Source organism: Callithrix jacchus, chromosome X (genome assembly GCF_049354715.1).
Source record: "Callithrix jacchus isolate 240 chromosome X, calJac240_pri, whole genome shotgun sequence".
NCBI classification, from domain to species: Eukaryota; Metazoa; Chordata; class Mammalia; order Primates; family Cebidae; genus Callithrix; species Callithrix jacchus.
Genome location: NC_133524.1, coordinates 108044386 through 108063190, shown reverse-complemented (window position 1 = coordinate 108063190; position 18805 = coordinate 108044386). Strand labels below are relative to the sequence as shown.

General features: G+C 36.6%; 1 long non-coding RNA gene across 2 annotated transcripts in view; it reads left to right on the top strand.

Annotated features, from left to right (window-relative positions):
• Positions 1-18805, top strand: part of LOC103790330 (uncharacterized) — a 43633-nt gene that overhangs the window by 5895 nt on the left and 18933 nt on the right. For both annotated transcript variants that reach the window (XR_004738592.3, XR_004738593.3), the window contains exons 2-4: positions 2187-2365; positions 12209-12330; positions 18232-18302. This is a non-coding gene — a long non-coding RNA (uncharacterized LOC103790330). The remainder of the gene's footprint in view (positions 1-2186; positions 2366-12208; positions 12331-18231; positions 18303-18805) is intronic.

Below are 18805 nucleotides of genomic sequence, written 5' to 3'. Positions count from 1 at the left end.
AAATTTAAAACAATACCCCCTCAATTCTGAGGCCTTATCAGGCATAGAACCTATCATTGATTATTTTATTTCTAAGGGACTTGCCCCCTGTACTAGCCCATGTAATAGCTCAGTTTCACCCATCTAGAAATATAATGGGAGAAGATTGAGGTTTGTTCAAGAATTTAGAGCTGTAACCAATATTGTTATTCCTGATACCCCATTGTGCCTGATCCACATATACGCTTAAATAATATGCCTTCTGACACCCAATCTGTTTCTGCTCTTGACCTCTGTGTTGCCTTTTTCAGCATCCCTGTTTACCTGAAAGTCAGTTTCTTTTCACTTTCATGTGGAGAGGCCAGCAATATACATGGACAGTACTTCCTCAAGGAGAGCCCTATCTATTTTTCCCAGATTCTTTGAGCAGACCTGGAACAGATAACCTTTTTGTGAGGTTCAACCCTTTTACAATATATGGATGATATGCTTTTATGTTCTCCCTCTCAAAACACTTACCTTGCTGGCACTCTTCATTTCTAGTGCCTGCTGACCCTCAATAAATGTCATAATAGATTGCAGTGGGCAAGGTTAAATTGGGAGAAAAAGAAAATAGTATCTCATAGGAGGTCAATTGGCTGGCTGAAAGATGTTGGGTTACGTATAAAGGTCAGTTCGTCTCTGCAGACTGCTAAGGAGGACTGGATGTCTACTTGTCCCTTCTCATAATCCTGTTTGGGAGTTAAATGTGCAATTTTGTTTCATCCATATCCCCCTTTCAAGATCTGAAACTGCTTTATGAGATGTAAAAAGAAAATAGTATCTCATAACCTCATTTTTCTCTAATGAAAAATTATAATTTTGTCAAGATTTAATTAAATTCCTTGAATATGTATTAATTTCCTTAAGGCTAAGCCTTGATCCCTCTCACATGCAGGTCATCTTTTTCTTCCCCTTACTTGCTACAAAAAGGCAGCTCAGAGTATGTGGATTATTGCAGAATATGAACCCCAATTTCTCTCTAATGCTACAACCCTTATATTCCTTAATTAAAGCCTCCTTCCCCCATTGCCTTGTATGGATTACTGACGGTGAACAAGCTTTCCATGTAATATGCTCAGCCCTTGCATTTCCTTTGTTTTTATATTAATTGTCATAGCTTTAGGAATTCTCTGTATTTTAGACAGTTTTTTAGACATGCTAAAATTTAAAAGGGTTCCCAGAGAGGACAGTTCCAGGCAAACATCCTGTTTGTGCCTCTGAGCTAAAGCAGTTCCTGTAACCAGTAACTGGAGCTGAGACACAATGGCAGGAAAACTCCCACCAGCAGCCTGAAAGGAGCATCCAACAGAGACTTCTGGTTCTGGCTCGGAAACTACCCATTCGGGACCCAGCAGTTTTCAACCAATTCAGGCTGAATGAGTTTGAATTCTTCATTTGCACATACGGACCTGATTGAGGGCTGGGATGGGATCTTTCCGAATAGCATGCTTTCAGTTTACATGAGAGGCTGTGATTGTTTTTTAAAAAAATAAAATTCTTCTTTATTTTTCCTTTGCAGACCTCATGGTCTTTTGTTAACAAAATTAATGATACAGTGAAACTACAGTTTTATAACAATAAATATAGAAAGGTCATGGTTTAATAATAAAACAAGCACAATCATATTTTCTGCCCAAATAGAGAATACAATCTGAATATTTAGCGAAATATAAAGACAAAAATATTCAAAAGTATTACCTGTCCTAAAAAATATCCAGGACTTAAGATTTCTATACACAAATCAGAGACTACAGTGCCTCATTTCCTCTTAATTATACCACAAAGCACAATACGTTACAGAGACCGTTTCTTATATGTGGGCTAATAAGTACATTATTAAACTAAAACCCTAAAAATAGTTTACAAAACAACTTCTAGCTGATACATTAGAACAGAAGCGGAATAGATCAACATGTCCTAGATACCACACCACCCCGCTACTCTAGCTAAATAACCTCAAGGAAATCATTTAACCTATCTTGAGCCTCAGTTTTCTCATTTATAATGAAAGTAATAGATTCAGATTTGGTCTTTTAACTATACACTCTATGACTCTAAGAGCAAATATTCTGCTGTTTAATGAAGGAAAAGAATATATAAATCCATATTTAATGTTAATGTCATACACTGATGCTTATAACTAACATTTGTATGTCACTTTGCAGTTTTATTAAATGTCTTCATGTTAATCATCATATTTTAATCACACACCTTCCCTATGGAGTAATAAAATGGGAGAAGTTAAGCTGTGTGCTCAAGATCACATGGCTAGGAAGCAACTTACTGAAGAAGTACAGCTCTTTTGCTGGTTAAGCCTGGACAGGTCTTTTCTTGGCTCCCAGAGGTAAATCCAAGCAACCAATGAACTTTAACTTTGTATACTCTGTTTCATTAGTTATTCTCCTTCCTGGGATTTTTTTTGGTTATTATTTTATTTCTAATTTATACATGACCACTAAGTTATTCCCACTTGGTAGCAGCAATAGCTGGGAATCTGGTATTATGGCATGTTTATTCAGTCTCAGCATTAATGGTTTTTTTTTTTCTCTTTTTGCTTTGTTTTTGCATTAATGGGTTATATGGATTAATAGTAATGTATTATAAAGGACTATTTCCTGTTAGGCAAGAAACAACAGAATTCCTCTATCAGTTTTGTTCGCCTGTCAATTTTGTCTTCAAGTAAATTAAAAATTTATACCACCAGGAAGGAGAATAGCTTTTTGATATAAAGATTGGCAACTATTTGTGTTTTTATGTTTACTCTTGATCTGTGGCTGAAGTCATAGATCTGAAGTTATAAGCTATCTGTGAATTTCTGAGAATTCAATCTGCATTAATGGGTTATATGGATTAATAGTAATCTATTATAAAGAACTATTTCCTGTTAGGCAGGAGACAACAGAATTCCTTTATTAGTTTTGTTTGTCTGTCAATTTTGTCTTAAAGTAAATTAAAACTTTATGCCACCAGGAAGAATAGCTTTTTGATATCAAGATTGGCAAATATTTGTGTTTTTATGTTTACTCTTGATCTGTGGCTGAAGTCATATATCTGAAATCATAAGCTCTCTGTGAATCTATGTGAGTATCATTCAGAAAGACCTTTAACTCTCATTGAATCTGTAAAATTTTTTCCTATATTAGTCTATGACCATACCACCCTGAATGTGCTTGATCTCATCTGATCTCATGAAGCTAAGCAGGGTGGGACCTGGTTATACTTGGATGGGAGACTGTCGCAAATAAGGTGCTGATGGCTTTAAGAGAATTGTTTTATATATTAAAAATTAAAAAAAAATATTAAAGGAGCACTGTTCTGATTAGAGAACATAAGTGCATGTATGAATTCAATGTTGTTCCTAGAAAATAAACAAATTGACTTATAATACTTTAAATGTACTAGACTTTAACAAAACATCTCTTACAGAAACTAACTCAGAAACCAAGATTACATATTTAACATTATTTTGACAGTTTTGGTTTTTTCTAATTTCTTAGTGTAAAGTATAATACAAGCATATATTGTATTTTATTTAGATTTCTTTTTCCTTAACTTGTATAGGTTTACTGATCAAATAAGTTAACATGATTCTAAAAAATGTTTATGATTATAAAAGATGTAAAGTTGTAGTCAACAAAATGAAATCATTACTCTGACAAATTTTGTATCAACAGCTATTATACTTTGAAGTACGCCAGATTAAAGATTATTTCCAAGATCTTTAGGCAATTCAAAATCGTGGAATGATATTAAATTGAGTTAGTTAATGGGTAATCATTGAAAAGAAATATTTTATTTTCTAAGTTAAATAGAATATTAAAACACTGGTTTAACCTAAACATAATTTTAAATTTAAATGTTTTTGTTTCTTATTTTTAAGTGCTGTGAAGTGGCTAGCTACATCTTGGAGTCATGTCATGAATGCATTTATTTTTGACACTTTAGAAGTCATAAAAAGAATTTGTGTGACCATAGAAAGTTTTGTCATATGTATTCTTAACCTCTGTTACTCTATTAAAATCGTTGTATATGCCAGACAGTTTATTTTCCCTCTGGCTCTTTTCTCTTTAAAACAGAAATTAGTTACTTTGGTTAAAAGTTATAAGTAATATGGGTGGTTTAAACTCTTCAAGTAATAACATGGACAGAGAATTACAACAGTATACGTCCTTTTGTTTTTCAAGGGAAAAAAGTAGGATTTTCCTAAAGTGGCTTGTTGGTTTACAGACCCTTTTATACTTTTAAAATTTATTGAGAACCTCAAAGAGCTTTTGCTTATGTGATTTATAATGTGAGTTAAAATTATTGATATTTACCATATTAAATAAAAAAAGAAAATTTTAAAATATTTATTCATTGAAAAATAGCAATGATGAACACATTGCATGTTGACATAAATGATCTTTTTTGTTACAAACTATTTTTCAAAACAAAATTTTATGAGAAGAATATAATTGTTCCACATATTTGCTTATCTCCTATTATCTGGGCTAGTAGAAGACAAGACAGCTGGATGCTTATATTTGCTTCTACTTATTTTATTTTTTGAGACAGAATCTCGCTCTGTCGCCCAGACTGGAATGCAGTGGTGTGATCTCAGCTCACTGCAACTTTTGCCTCCCAGGTTCAAGCAACTCTCCTGCCTCAGCCTCCCGAGTAGCTGGGATTCCAGGCTTGCACCACCATGCCCAGCTAATTTTTATATTTTTAGTACAAACAGGGTTTCGCCATGTTAGCCAGGCTGGTCTCGAACTCCTGGCCTCAAGTGATCCACCCATCTTGCCCTCCCAAAGTGCTGGAATTACAGGTATGACACACTGCGCCTGGCCTAGCTTCTACTTTTAGTCCTTTACAATGTGATGTATTAAGTAACCTATGGAAAACAACACTGTATACTTATGAGAGAATGAAAGTCAAAAAGGCAGATGACTTTTCATTATTATGAAAATTGTTTTGACCTCACAGATCCCCTAAAAGAATATGAAAGAGCAGAAGAAAGTCAAAAATTGGAAAGTATATTTTATTTGCCTTGATTTATAATACCTGAGTCTGAAAAGAAGCTATGAAATATAGTAAGATATTTACAATGGTCCCTCAGTTTAGATGGGTTTGTTTCCTTTATTTAGAAATTAATGCTTCTACCTGCAATGTAAAAAGTTAATATTTATCTTTTATGTAATCTGTATAAATAGAAGAGATTCTGTGCCTTTCAAGAAAAATGTTCTATGATTATATTGTCTTTATTATGTTCTTATCTATGGGAAAAAATTCCATAGAACATATGGTTTTTACTTATGAAATAACTAACATTTTTACAATAGTGTTACCTTCTGTGTTTTTTTTCAAATGCTTTATTTTTACTTTGATTAAATAGGTAAAGAAGTATTATTTCTCAAGCAGTCATGATCTCACCTAATCAACTCCACAACTCTTAATTTTGCCCTCCCAAAATCAGTTTCTAAATTAGATCAAATAAAATAAAATTTTCAGGATTTTTTTTTAATTATTATACTTTAAGTTCTGGTGTACATGTGCAGATCATGCAGGATTGTTACATAGGTATACACATGCCATGGTCATTTGCTGCAGTCCTCGCCCCGTCACCTACATTAGGTATTTCTCCTAATGTTATCTTTCCCAAAATATCCCTCCCTAGCTATCCCTCCCTAGCTCCCCCAGCCCCCAACAAGCCTCGGTGTGTGATGTTCCCTTCTCTGTGTCCTGTGTTCTCATTCTTCAACACCCACTTATGAGTGAGACCATGTGGTGATTGATTTTCTATTCTTGTGTCAGTTTGCTGAGAATTATGGTTTTCAGCTTCATCTGTGTCCCTGCAAAGGATGTGAGCTCATCCTTTTTTATGACTGAGTAGCATTCCATGGTGTATATGTGCCACATTTTCCTTATCCAGTCTATCATTGATGGGCATTTGGGTTGGTTCCAAGTCTTTGCTATTGTAAACAGTGCCACAATGAACATATGTGTACATTTGTCTTTAAAACAGAATGATTTATAATCCTCTGGATATACACCCAGTAATGGGATTGCTGGGTCAAATGGTATTTCTATTTCCAGATCCTTGAGGAATTGCCACACTGTCTTCCACAATGGTTGAACTAATTTACACTCCCGCCAACAGTGTAAAAGCGTTCCTATTTCTCCACATCCTTTCCAGCATCTGTTGTCTCCAGATTTTTTAATGATCGCCATTCTAACTGGCATAGATGGTATCTCAATGTGGTTTTGATTTGCATTTCTCAAATGACCAGTGATGATGAGCATTTTTTCATGTTTGTTGGCTGCATAAATGTCTTCTTTTGAAAAGTGTTTGTTCATATCCTTCACCCACTTTTGATGGGGTTGTTTTTTCTTGTAAATCTGCTTTAGTTCTTTGGAGATTCTGGATATTAGCCCTTTGTCAGATGGGTAGATTGCAAAAATTTTCTCCCATTCTGTTGGTTGCCGGTTCACTCTAATTATAGTTTCTTTTGCTGTGCAGAAGCTCTTAAGTTTAATTAGATCTCATTTGTCTATTTTGGCTTTTGTTGCCATTGCTTTTGGTGTTTTAATCATGAAGTCCTTGCCTATGTCTATGTCCTGAATGGTGTTGCACAGAGTCTCACTCAGTCACCAGGCTGGAGGGCAGTGGCGCGATCTTGGCTCTCTGCAACCTTCACCTCCCTGGTTCAAGCAATTCTCTACCTCAGTCTCCTGAGTAGCTGAGATTACAGGTTCACGTCACCACACCCAGCTAAGTTTTGTATTTTTAGGAGAGACGAGATTTCACCACGTTGGTCAGGATGGTCTCCCAACTCCTGACCTTGTGATCCGCCTGCCTCGGCCTTCCAAAGTGCTGGGATTACAGGTGTGAGCCACCAGGATATATTTTATACCTAAAACTAAAGCTTTTAACCTAAAACCAGTGAAATTTCTCAGTGGGCCTTTGGAAAATCACAGATTCATTATTTGACCTTATAAAAGGAGATGTTGGAAATAGTTGTTAGATGAAAAAAGATACTCAGTCTTTTTTTTTTTTTTTTTTTTGAGACATGCTCACTCTGTCACCCAGGCTGGAGTGCAGTTGCGTTATCTCAGCTCACTGCAACCTCCGCCTCCCAGGTTCAAGTGATTCTCATGCCTCAGCCTCCTGAGTAACTGAGATTCATTACATTCACGTGCCACCAGGCCCAACTAATTTCTGTATTTAGTAGTGACAGGGTTTCACCATATCAGGCTACTCTTGAACTCCTGACCTCGTGATCTGCCCACCTTGGCCTTCTAAAGTGCTGGGATTACAAGCATGAGCCACCGCATGCAGCCTGTAAGTTGTTTTGATAAAATGTTATTAATCTAAATATTTCAGAAATTTTGTGCTTTATGGGAAGGCCCTGGCAATTTTTAGTGCTCTCCTTGTCCATTATGTTATTTTACTTTCAGGTATAACCCTGATCAAAACTGTTAAACGTTACTATTGTGAAAGTTGCATGGGAATAATTGTTATACAGAAGTGACATTCAATCTTCCATAAGTTTGTTTTAATAAAATTTTATTAATATAAATATAAAACCCAGATTTTCTGATGTGCATTTTCAAAATGCATGTCTCTTTCTTCTAAAGAAATATACGCTCTTACCCAGATGAAATAAACGTGGCTATTTCTGAGAATCTAAAGGAAATATGGAAAATAAAGTAGCATAAGTTATTCTATGATAAAAGTGGTTTCATAGCCATTTTATAGAACAGAATCTATTGTATTTAAAAAATTTAGAAGGAATTTGGAATGAATGTGTGACATACTCATTTATTTATAATCTTTACATTTCTTTGTTATTGTCTTGCTATTATCTCTGCCGCCTTGTCAATGTGACTAACCATTCCTTCAAGATTCATTAGAGGTGCAGTTTCCTCCAGTAAGCCATTCTCCACCCCTATTAATATTGTGCCCATTATGTGCCATGAATAACATTCTTTGCCTACCTCTGTCATAATTCTTGATGTTTAAATCACCTGTATACTTTTATCCTCTTTCGTATTGTAAAATCTTAAAAGATAGAGACCATATTTAAATAATCTTTAAATTCCAGCATTTAGTGCTATTCCTGGAACCTACATGATACTCGATATTGTTTACTGAATAAAAAAATAATTAAATTACTAGGTACTTAGTGGGATACCTAGGCCTGTTGGAATTGCAAAGATAAATAAAATGTAGTTCCTATTCTACTCCAACAATAGATTATTTATCTTATGCATGGATTAATTAATGGTTTGTGAACTTTCAAAAGTTTTTTTAAAAAACCTCTAGAATCCATTATTTTTATTTTTATTTTTTTTATTTTTTATTTATTTTTTTGAGAAGGAAAGAAAAAAAATGAGTAAAGGATAGGAAGAAAGAGGAAGAGAAAGAGGGAGGGTGAACAGAAATATTGCTTTATTCTGAAAAAAAATGGTTATTAATAATGGCCAACCAATGTTTCATTTAAACCTGTGAGTAAGTGTGATGTGGTATTGACAAGAATGTATATTTTGTGTATTTGAAGTGGAGAGCTCTATAAATATTTATTAAATTTACTTGTTCCGGATCTGAGTTCGAGTCCTTGATATCCTTATTAATTTTCTGTCTCATTGAATCTAAGTCTCTATGTATCTGGGTGTTAGAATCGTTAGCTCTTGTTGTTGCATTGATCCTTTTACCACTATATCTTTGTTACTTTAAAATCTATTTTATCCGCTACGAGAATTGCAACTCCTGCTTTTTATTTATTAATTTATTTATTTTTGCTCTCCATTTGGTTGGTAAATCTTTCTCCATCCCTTTGTTTTGAGTCTTTGTGTATCCTTGCATGTGAAACAGGTCTGGATGTAACATGCCGTTGGGTTTTGGCTGTGTCTTTTGATTGGGGGATTTAGTCGATTTAAATTTAGGGTTACTGCCATTTGATGTTGACTGGCTGTTTTATCCATTCATTGGTGTAAATTCTTCTTTATGTCGGTGCCCTTTACTTTTTGGTATATTTTTAGAAAGGCTAATACTGGTTGTTTCTTTCTGTGTGTAATGCTTCTTTCAGAAGCTCTTGTAAAGCAGGCCTGGTGGTAATAAAATCTCTGAGTACTTGCTTGTTCATAAAAGATTTTATTTTTCCTTCAGTTGTGAAGCTTAGTTTCGCTGGATATGAAATTCTGGGCTGAAGGTTCTGTTCTTTGAGGATGTTGAATATTGGCCCCCACTCTCTTCTGGCTTGTAGAGTTTCTGCTGAGAGATCTGCTATAAGTCTGATAGGCTTGCCTTTGTGGGTAACCTGACCTTTCTCTCTGGCTGCCCTTAGTATTTTCTCCTTCGTTTCAACCCTGGTGAATCTAACGATTATGTGCCTTGGGGTTGCTCTTCTTGAGGAATATCTTTGTGGTGTTCTCTGTGTTACCTGGGGTTGAATATTGACCTGCTTTGCTAGTTCAGGAAAAATTTCCTGAATAATATCCTGAAGGGCATTTTCCAGCTTGGATTCATTCTCTTCATCACATTCAGGTACACCTATAAAACGTAAATTTGGTCTTTTCACATAGTCCCACATTTCTTGGAGACTTTGCTCATTGCTTTTTATCCTTTTATCTCTAATCTTGTCTTCTTGTTTTATTTCATTAAGTTGGACTTTGACCTCTGATATCCTTTCTTCTGCTTGAACAATTCGAGTGTTTAAACCTCTGCATACTTCTTGGCTTTCCTGTATTGTATTCTTCAGTTCCATTAATTCACTTATATTCCTCTCTAAGTTGTCTATTCTCAATAGGATTTCATCAAAACTTTTTTCAAAGTTCTTAGTTTCTTTACGTTGGGCTACAACATGTTCTTTTAACTCACAAAAGTTTCTTATTATCCAGTCCTTGAAGAGTGATTCTGTTATTGGGATGCGCTCATTCTCCATCAAGCCTTGTTCCATTGTTGATGTGGAACTGTGATCATCTTTAGAGAGAGAGGTGTTCTGATTTTGAGTATTCTCAGCCTTTTTACGCTGGTTTCTTCCCATCATTGTAAATTTATCCTCCTGTCCTCTTTGAAATTACCAACTTTCAGATTAGTTCTCTTGAGTGGACGTCCAAGTTGTTAGTTCCCAGGGCCAGAACAGCGGCATTAAGACTGATGGTGCTTTTCTGCCCAGGATTCTCCTGTCTAGCTTCCTTCTTGTGTCCAAAATAGGCGACTCTGCCTTCCCGGGGCTCTAAACCTGGGTCAGAAGGGGAACCAGTCTCGTTTACTCTGCGCCGAGAGCTGCCGTGCCGAGGTGCCGTCACAGCCACTGCGCCGGCCTCAGGAGTTGTGCTGCGGGCCCGTATGGGTCCTCCAAACCTTGGTCAGAAGGGGAGCCAGCCCCGTTTACTCTGCTCCAAGAGCTGCCGCGCTAAGGTGCCAGCGAAACCGCTGCGCTTGCCACAAGAGTCGTGCTGGCGACCCATGTGACTCCTCCACTGGGGATCTTCTGCTCCGTGAGCCACCTGAATTTGTCTGAAAGTGTGGCGTCCTCTAGTTCTCTGCGCTTTAACTGAGAGCTGCAATTCCAAGATTTTAGCGATCGGCCATCTTGGATCTAAAAACAACCATTATTTTTCTTTTATGGACAAGAAGCAGAGGCTCAAATTAATAGTTACTTTATTTTTCAAGATTATACTGGTAAAAGCAGAGCTAAGGCTTGACTCCAACCCTCCTGATGCCTGTCCTGTGCTACTCTACACTAAGCTGACCTATCCTTTAATGAAGAGCCTTCACTAATGGTATGCATTAAAAAAATAAAATAATATAACTTTGAAAGTATGATAAATCAGAAATGTTTCTTCTTAATCTTTTAAATAGAGCACATGGCAGAATCCTTGAGGTGACTTTAGATTTATTTCTTTGAATTTCCATCATTCATCACAACTTTCTGTATACTTTTTCTTTATTATTTTACTAAATGTCTTTGAACAGAGCTGAAAAGTTGCAAGTTATAAAACCCACTTATAATCTCCCCTTTTTGAATGTTTATGTTCTTAAGAAGTTGCCAAAACCTATCCCTCCCATTCCTCCCTGTTCCCCCACTAAATATTTGTATTAGTCAGGGTTCTCTTAGAGGGACAGAACTAATAGGATATATGAGAGCCAGTCCAAATCCTAAAACTGAAGAACTTGGAGTCTGATGTTCAAGGACAGGAAACATCCAACAGGAGAGAGAGATGTAGACTGGGAGGCTAGACCAGTCTCGCCTTTGTACATTTTTCTACCTGCTTTATATTTGCTGGTAGCTGATTAGATTGTCCCCATCAGATTAAGGGTGGATCTGCCTTCCCCAGACCACTGACTCAAATGTTAATCTCTTTTGGCAGCACCCACACAGACACACCCAGGATGAATTCATTGGATTGAATACCCTCAATCCAATCATATTCACACTCAGTATTAACTATCAAAATATTTTTTTTTGGCAACTGTCTTACTTTTAGGAACATCAAAATAATTATTTTCCAGCTATATTGGTCAAATACAGAGTTAAAGTAATACTATAATGGAGTCAATTTCTAGAGAACCTCAAAGAAAAGTTTTTAATTTATTGATATTTGTATTGAAATTATTTTAAATGTTTACAATAGATTGCTTTGTTTTTCAATATTCTAGCAAGTAAAACAAAGAGCTTCATTGGCCCAAGGGTGTGCAAGAGAACTGACAAAATGAAGATTCAAAAAGACTTTAATGGCAACTTTGTTAGAATGTGTTGTGATTCTTTTGAAAGAAAGAAACTCATTTGGATACATGAAAAAGAAACAAAAAAAAAGATATGAAGGAAATTTTTTAAAATATGAAGGAGCAAAAACAGCTGAAACAAGTCAAATAAGTCTTAGGTTAAACAAAATAACTGTGCAGTACAAAATTGGAGTTTTAATGGACTATAATAAATGAGAGTTGGTGGTATCACTACTTGGGTCACCAGAGATAGAGAAAGAAACTGATTTTTATTGAACACTCCTAATGTGCCAACCATTGTGGTAAGCAAATTACATGTTTGATCTGATTATATACAACTAAAATTTAAAGATTTTTATAAAACCAATCTGTACATGAAATTGCTGCTTATAGAAAATTTTACTACAAATCATATTAAAGCTATAATATTACTGAAGTAATTAAACTCTTGTGATTTTTTTTTTTTTTTTGAGACAGGGTCTCGCTCTGAAAATAGCATGATGATGGCTCAGTGCAGCCCCAACCCTCTGGACTCAAGCGACCCTCCCATCCCAGCCTCCTGAGTATCTGGGCCCACAGGCACATGCCACCACATCCGGGTAATTTTTAATTTTTTTTTTTTTTTTTTTTTTTTTTTAGAAAGAAAAAGAGAAAGGGGGAGAGAGAACAGGAGTTTTGCTCTATTGCCCAGGCTGGAATGCAATCTAAAAATAGGTATTAAAAACCTCTTTTATGCCAATAATTGTGCTTACCAGTGGAGATAGGAAGGAATAAGGGAAGAAAATAACAAACAGCCAACCAATATTTCATTTAAGTCTGTAAAATGCTATGCAAATGCTGAAGAGTGATTTACTTCCAATTATGTGGTCACTTTCAAAATAGGTGTAATGTGATACTGAGAAAAATGTATATTCTGTGGACCTGGGGTGAAGAATTCTATAAATATTCACTGAGTTTACTTGTTCCAGGTCTGAGTTCAAATCATAGATGTCCCTGTTAATTTTCTATCTCGTTGATCCATCGAATATTAACAATGTGGTGTCAAAGTCTCCCGCTATTATTGTGCAGGAGTCCAAGTCTCCTTATAAGTCATTAAGAACTTGTCTTATGTATCTGGATGTTCCTATATTGGGTGCATATATATTTATGGATATTGACTCCTGTCATTGCATTGATCCTTTTACCATTATGTAATGTCCTTCTTTGTTTCTTTTAGTCTTTGTTACTATTAAAGTCTATTTTGTCAGAGATGAAAGTTACAACTCCTGTTTTGTTTTGTTTTGTTTTTCTCTCCATTTGATTGGTAAGTCTTCCACTAACCCTTTGTTTTGAGTCTTTGTGTGTCCTTGCTTATGAGATGGATCTGGATACAGCGTACCGATGGGTTTTGAATTTTTATTCAATTTGCCTTTCTGTGTCTTTGATTGGGGTATTTAATCCATTTAAATTTAGGAATAATACTGATATTTGTGAGTTTAATATTGTCATTTAATGCTAGCTGGCTATTTTGCCCATTAGTTGATATAGATTCTTCATTGTGGAGATACTCTTTACCTTTTGGTAAGTTTTTGGGATGACTGATACTGGTTGTTCATTTCTGTATATAGTGCTTCTTTCAGAAGCTCTTATAAAGCAGGCCTGGTGGAGATGAAATCTTTGAGTGCTTGCTTGTTCGCAAAAAAATTTATTTTTCCTTCATTTGTGAAGCTTAGTTTGGCTGGATATGAGACTCTGGGTTGAAAATTCTTTTCTTTGAGGATATTGAATATTAACCCCCACTCTCTTGTAGTTTGTAGGGTTTCTGCTGAGAGAGCTGCTGTGAGTCTGAAAGGCTTCCCTTTATGGGTAACCTGACCTTTCTCTCTAGCTGCCCTTAGAATTTTCTCCTTGTTGGGCACAGTGGCTCACGCCTGTAATCCCAGCACTTTGGGAGGCTGAGGCGGGTGGATCATGAGGTCAAGAGATCGAGACCATCCTAGTCAACATGGTGAAACCCCATCTCTACTGAAAATACAAAAAATTAGCTGGGCATGGTGGCGTGTGCCTGTAGTTCCAGCTACTCAGGAAGCTGAGGCAGGAGAATCGCTTGAACCCAGGAGGCGGAGGTTGTGGTGAGCCAAGATTGCGCCATTGAACTCCAGCCTGGGTAACAAGAATGAAACTCCGTCTCAAAAAAAAAAAAGAAAGAATTTTCTTCTTTATTTCAACCCTGGTGAATCTAACAATTATGTGTCTTGGGGTTGCTCTACTTAAGGAATATCTTTGTGGTGGTCTCTGTATTACCTGGAGTTGAGTATTGTCCTGCCTTACTAGGTTAGGAAAGTTTTCCTGAATAATATCCTGAAGAATATTTTCCAGCTTGGATTCATTCTCTTCATGACATTCAGGTACACCTATCAAACGTAAATTAGGTCTTTTCACATAGTCCCATATTTCTTGGAGACTGTACTCATTTCTTTTCACTCTTTCTTTCCTAATCTTGTCTTCTCGTTTCATTTCATTAAGTTGGTCTTCGACCTCTGATATCCTTTCTTCTGCTTCATCAATTTGACTCTTAAACCCTGTGCATACTCCTTGGCGTTCTCCTATTGTATTCTTCAGTTCCATTAATCCACTTATATTCCTTTCTAAATTGTCTATTCTTGTTAGGATTTCATCAAACTTTTTAGTTTCTTTACATTGAGCTAGAACATGTTCTTTTAACTCACAGAAGGTTCTTATTATCCACCTTCTGAAGCCTAATTCTGTTAATGGAATGCACTTGTTCTCCATAAGGCCTTTTTCCCTTGTTGGTGAGGAACTGTGATCCCCTATAGAGGGAGAGGCATTCTGATTTGGGGTATTCTCATCCGTTTTATGCTGGTTTCTTCCCATCATTGTAAATTTATCCACCTGTCATCTTTGTAATTACTGACTTTCCCAAATTAGGTCTCTGCGTGGACGTCCAACTTGTTGATTCCCAGCACCAGAATCTGAGCAACCCACTGTGCCAGCTAAAACAGCGGTGTGAAGATTCCTGGTGCTTTTCTGCCTGGGAATCTCTGTTCTGGCTTCCTCCTTGAGTCCCTTTTTCAATCAGCTGAGTAGGCGACTCTGCCTTCCCGGAGCTACAAACGTCAACCAAAAGGGGACCCAGTCCCATTTACTCTACACCAAGAACTGCCGAGCCGAGGTGCCGGCAAAACCGCTGCACCAGCCACAAGAGTCACGCTGGTGATCCTTGGGGCTCCTCCACTGGGAATCTCCTGGTCTGTGAACAACAAAAATTCATCTGAAAGTGTGGCATCCTCTCGTTCTCTGTGCTTTCACTGGGAGCTACAATCCTGAGCTGCTAGTAATCAGCCATCTTGGATCTCTCTCCCTAATTTTTAATTTTTTTGTAGAGACGGAAGGGTCTCATTATGTTGCCTAGGCTGGTCTCCTCGAGTAATCCTCCCACCTTGGCCTCCGAAGGTACTAGGATTACAACTGTGAGCCACCAAACTCTGCCCTCTTGTGATTTTTTTTTTTAACCACACATCCTTCCTAGGCCACAATGACAATGATTAAAAATCATGAAAGGATCTCTTTAAGTAAAATCCAATTGAATATGGAGCAAGTCACTTCTGTCAAACATTTAATTTTATTATGGTGTCTACTAGGCTGTTATATATCTCATTACCAAGTATTTTGAAAAGGAGGAAAAGATATTTATGTGAACTTGATTATATGACTGTATGCCTCCTGTATGGATCAGTAATGTCATTAACTAATTCCCTGATTTGTAAAATTATCATAATCAACTAAGCTACAAGTGATAAAATGTTTGATTAAAGGAGACTAAGTATAGTATGAGTATAGCCTCCTTTAACCAATAAGCACTCAAAATCTAGATCTTGTTCCAAATCTGTTGTATAATAAAGGGCTAGCGCTTAAAAGAGACAAGAGGTATCATGATTTGGAAGTTTGTTAAGTTTTCAAAAAGGTTCACTCATCTAGACCTCAGCATCAGACAGTATCCCTTTGAAACAAACCTGCACATGTACCTCCCAATTCATAAATAAAAGTTGAAAAAGCAAAAAAAAGTCTGAATTGTATTAGTTTGTTTCAATCCTCTTTAATTTTTACTATCGTACAGCAGAGCAACAGACTATAGCATATCATTGTTCTTTTTTTTTTTTTTTTTTTGAGATGGAGTTTCGCTCTTGTTACCCAGGCTAGAGTGCAATGGCGATCTCGGCTTACTGCAACCTCCGCCTCCTGGGTTCAGTCAATTCTCCTGCCTCAGCCTCCCGAGTAGCTGGGATTACAGGCACGCGCCACTATGCCCAGCTAGTTTTTTGTATTTTTTTTAGTAGAGACGTGGTTTCACCATGTTGACCAGGATGGTCTCGATCTCTTGACCTCGTGATTCACCCGCCTCGGCCTCCCAAAGTGTTGGGATTACAGGCATGAGCCACCGCGCCCGGCCCATCATTGTTCTTAAATGTCAGATGCATGGCTATATCACTTAAAACAAGTTCATTCAAAGATACTCATTAAGCACTTACTATGTGCAAGTCCCTCTTCTATGCACAGATACACTAGACAGTTTACAGTGTAAAGGAAACATGCAAATATGAATGCAAACATGTTTTTATAAATTGTGATAAAGAACAGAGCCATGCAATAGAGCAGGGAATGTGTAGCTGGGGTGTGGACCAACTTTAGATTTAATGGTTAGGGAAAGCTGCTGGGCAGAAGTGATATTTAAGCTGAGGCTTGAAAAATAAGGAGCCAACCAGGAGAAGACAGAGGGAATAACTTTCCGAACAAGGTGAATAGATTGTGAGCAGGCCATCAGGGAAGGGGTTTTGCTTGTTTGAACAAAAAAAATGAAAAAGGACAGTATGTGTAGAGCATAATAAGCTGGCATAATAGAGGAGCTGGCAGAGAGATCAACAAGCCCTACAGGTCATGGGAAGGAGTTTGATTTGTATTCCTTGAGAATTGAGCAAATGGCAAATGTGGCAACATATTCAGATGGCTTTTACTTGTCTTTAAAATTATGATTTCCAGATTAGACCACACACACAACACATCCCGGAATGATTAAGCTAAGCCCAAGTGTATTTTTCATGGGAATAACTCCTTTAACAAATTTTTTTTTTTTTTAGAGACTGGTTCTTGCTCTCTTGCCCAGGCTAGAATGCAGTGGTCCCATGGTAGCAACCTTGAACTCCTGGGCTCAAGGAATATTCCTGCCTCAGCCTCCCAAAGTGCTGGGCTTACAGGTGTGAGCCACTGCCCCGGCCCTGTTCATGGGAATAATTCTTTTTAAAACTAAAATGTTAATTTTATTAAAGTAATGCCATATGCACAGATTTTTAAAAATAGTATACTGAAAAAATACTATCTCTATTTCTGATTCTCACTACTGAAGTACAATAACTTTAAACAGTTTTCGCTATTCCCTATGGTGTTTATTACCATGTTTCCATATAACATGCTTGTATTGCTATATCTTAATTGTTCAGCTTTAATCTATTGACAGTTTTATTATAAAAGGTGACAGCTTGGCTCTCTTATACACCCATAAACACATATGTCTTTCAGAATATTGATATCACAACTTTTGGTGAAATCAATATTTAGTGATTATATTATTACAACTTTATAAACATTGTTCAGAGTTTATGTATTTGAGTATGTTATGACATTTTCTTCCCTATAAAAATTTTGTCATGTTTAATTTTTATTAGCTCAGGATTTTCTCTATGAATCTATCACTAATTCTCAAATAGATCTTCCTAAAAGATCTGTACATCTTCCCTTTGTATGTTCAGATACATCAGGTTATTCATAGAAATGTGAAATCATTTTCAATAAGCAGAGTGTTGGCAAGGCTTCTTTCTTGTGGAGGCTCTACTGAAGAATCTTTTTTCTTGTTCTTTACAGCCTTTAAGGCTGCCTGCATACTTTGGCTCATGGACCCTTCCTCCATGGTCAAAACATACTACTCCAACTTCTGGTTCGGTTTTTACATCTTACTTTGGTCCTCCTGTTACAAGGGCCATTGTTATTACATTAGCCCCACCCAGATGATCCAGGATCATCTGCCAATCTCATGATCCTTAATTTGATGCCATCTGCAAAATCCCTTTTACCATGTAAGGTAACATATTCATAGGTCCATGGATTAGGACACCCTTGGGTGGGGGTTGGGGAGGACATTATTCAGCCTACCACAGTTGAAAATTATTTTCCCTCAGAACTTGTCTTCTAGAGTCTAGGGATACAATTGAAGAGTTTGCAATTAATATTATTTGCAATCATTTCTATATTACCTGTTTTTTCTCTCTGGAAGCTTTTAGAATCTTCTCTTTATTTCATCTTCTGAAATTTCACTGTCATGTACATTGGTGGACCTTTCCTATCTGCATTCTCATCTGTATTAGTCCATTTTTGCATTGCTATGAAGAACTACCTGAGACTGGTTAATTTATAAAGAAGAGAGATTTAACTGGTTCATGGTTCCACAGGCTGTACAGGAAGCATGGCTCAGGAGGCCTAAGGACACTTACAACCATGGCAGAGGGCAAAAAAGAAGAAGGTATGTATGTCTTACATGGCTGGAGCAAGAGGAAAAGAAAGAAGAGGGAGGTGCTATACACTTTTAAACAACCAGGTCTCTTGAGAACTCACTGGTTATCACAATAGCAAGGGGGAAGTCTGCTCCCATGATCCATTTACCTCCCACCAGGCCCCTTTTCCAACATTAGAGATTATAATTAGATGTGAGATTTGAGCAGGGACATAAATCCAAATCATATCATTATCCTAGAGTGCTAGGACTTTTCTTTGTATTATTTATTTAATAATTTCTTTTCTTTGACTTTCCCTATCCTCACTTTCTAGAACTTTGATTGGTGTAATTTGGCCCTACAGTACCAAATCCTTGCATTTACTCATCTTTTCTCTATTATTTTTCATTTCTTTTTCTTTTCATTCTACTTACTAAGAGATCTCCTCAGTGTTAAATTTGCATTCTATTAATTTTTTAGATGTCTGCTATAATATTTTGACCTTCTAAGAACTCCTCATTTTTTGAATGTT